Source organism: Diprion similis, unplaced genomic scaffold (assembly GCF_021155765.1).
Source record: "Diprion similis isolate iyDipSimi1 unplaced genomic scaffold, iyDipSimi1.1 ptg000031l, whole genome shotgun sequence".
NCBI lineage: Eukaryota > Metazoa > Arthropoda > Insecta > Hymenoptera > Diprionidae > Diprion > Diprion similis.
This window is the reverse complement of record NW_025724980.1, coordinates 10,001-12,500: the sequence shown is the minus strand read 5'-3', so window position 1 is coordinate 12,500 and position 2,500 is coordinate 10,001. Positions and strand designations below refer to the sequence as shown.

Below are 2,500 nucleotides of genomic sequence, written 5' to 3'. Positions count from 1 at the left end.
GGCTAGAGTCTCGTTCGTTATCGGAATTAACCAGACAAATCGCTCCACCAACTAAGAACGGCCATGCACCACCACCCACCGAATCAAGAAAGAGCTCTCAATCTGTCAATCCTTCCGGTGTCCGGGCCTGGTGAGGTTTCCCGTGTTGAGTCAAATTAAGCCGCAGGCTCCACTCCTGGTGGTGCCCTTCCGTCAATTCCTTTAAGTTTCAGCTTTGCAACCATACTTCCCCCGGAACCCAAAAGCTTTGGTTTCCCGGAAGCTGCCCGCCGAGTCATCGGAGGAACTTCGGCGGATCGCTAGCTGGCATCGTTTATGGTTAGAACTAGGGCGGTATCTGATCGCCTTCGAACCTCTAACTTTCGTTCTTGATTAAAGAAAACATTTTTGGCAAATGCTTTCGCTTCTGTCCGTCTTGCGACGATCCAAGAATTTCACCTCTAACGTCGCAATACGAATGCCCCCATCTGTCCCTATTAATCATTACCTCGGGGTTCCGAAAACCAACAAAATAGAACCGAGGTCCTATTCCATTATTCCATGCACACAGTATTCAGGCGAAAATAGCCTGCTTTAAGCACTCTAATTTGTTCAAAGTAAACGTACCGGCCCACCTCGACACTCAGTGAAGAGCACCGCGATGGGATATTAGTTGGGCCGCCCCGGAGGGCTAAGCCCACCGGTAGGACGTCCCACAATCATGCCAGTTAGACACCGCGAGCGGTGAACCGACAGCGTGGGACACAGATTCAACTACGAGCTTTTTAACCGCAACAACTTTAATATACGCTATTGGAGCTGGAATTACCGCGGCTGCTGGCACCAGACTTGCCCTCCAATGGATCCTCGTTAAAGGATTTAAAGTGTACTCATTCCGATTACGGGGCCTCGGATGAGTCCCGTATCGTTATTTTTCGTCACTACCTCCCCGTGCCGGGAGTGGGTAATTTGCGCGCCTGCTGCCTTCCTTGGATGTGGTAGCCGTTTCTCAGGCTCCCTCTCCGGAATCGAACCCTGATTCCCCGTTACCCGTTACAACCATGGTAGGCGCAGAGCCTACCATCGACAGTTGATAAGGCAGACATTTGAAAGAAGCGTCGCCGGTACGAGACCGTGCGATCAGCCCAAAGTTATTCAGAGTCACCAAGTTAAACGGCGGACGGGACGTACCCGCCGCCGATTGGTTTTGATCTAATAAAAGCATTCCTTCCATCTCTGGTCGGAACTCTGTTTGCATGTATTAGCTCTAGAATTACCACAGTTATCCAAGTAAATGTGTGTACGATCTAAGAAACCATAACTGATTTAATGAGCCATTCGCGGTTTCACCTTAATTTGGCTTGCACTGAGACATGCATGGCTTAATCTTTGAGACAAGCATATGACTACTGGCAGGATCAACCAGGGAGCTTCGACATTGAATCTAGGCTCGGACGTGCGCCACCCATCGCCGCCGGGTCCTCAGGCCCGGTCGGCCACACGTCTAACTGTACGTTGTGTTTCGTGACCGGCGTCAGGCCGGTCGCGACTCCGTGTACCGCCGAAGCGGCACACGGTTGCGTTGCGTTCGAACGATCTCCCGTACCCGTCGGCTAGATTGAAAGCGTCTGGGATGGATTGATATCTCTTTCGTATTCGAGTTGGCGCTCGGTACGGAGCGAGTTGATGCGTGCGTTCAAAGGTTCGACCCTGCCGTGCGTAACGGAGAGCGAACTTCTTGCTACCGCGTCAAGGGCCATTCGGTCTGAGACACCGACCCGCGGTAATGCAGTGACGATTGAACATGAGCAGAGTTTCACGGTCTGGGGATACGGGATTGTACCCGTACGCCCGCGCTAGGTCGACACCGAACTGTACGGCACGTGCTGGCGCACTGTACCGAACGGTGACCGGCGGGCGCCGGGAACCCGGCCCGACCGACTCGCTCCTCTTACTAGTAGGAGCCCGGCCGCTAGGACGTCGGCGCCGATGCGGTGTTAACACGGTGGGCTTACGGGACGAAACCTTCGCGGGCTATCCGAAAAATTACTCGGCCTCGGGACTTTGTCGCCGGCGGGCGAGACTCGAGGGGCCGGATTTATTCAAAGTTTCGCCGGCCTACAGGGATCGGACCGAATCCGGTAGCCGGCGCATCGCCTTTCCGCCGAACGGGCCGAGGATCTCACGAAATTCCGTCCCCGTACAGACATCCGCGACCGGCGCATTGCCTTTCGGTCGATCGTGACTGAACAAAGTTTTTCGCCGGGCCGGCTCCCTTCCGAACCCGGGAGCCGGCGCATCGCCTTTTCGCCGATCTTGCCGAGGATTTTCACGAAATTCCGTCCCCGTACCGACATCCGCGACCGGCGCATTGCCTTTCGGTCGATCGGGACGGAACCAAGTTTTTCGCCGGACCGGCTCCCTTCCGAACCCGGGAGCCGGCGCATCGCCTTTTAGCCGATCTTGCCGAGGATTTTCACGAAATTCATGCCTCGTACCGGCATCCGCGACCGGCGCATTG

General features: G+C 55.0%; 1 non-coding gene across 1 annotated transcript in view; it reads right to left on the bottom strand.

Annotated features, from left to right (window-relative positions):
• The window catches only part of LOC124415248, a 1,913-nt gene extending 505 nt beyond the window's left edge, over positions 1 to 1,408 (bottom strand). The window contains exon 1 of the ribosomal RNA XR_006930226.1: positions 1 to 1,408. This exon is cut by the window's left edge and continues 505 nt beyond it. This is a non-coding gene — a ribosomal RNA (small subunit ribosomal RNA).
• Positions 1,409 to 2,500: the final 1,092 nt, after the last annotated feature.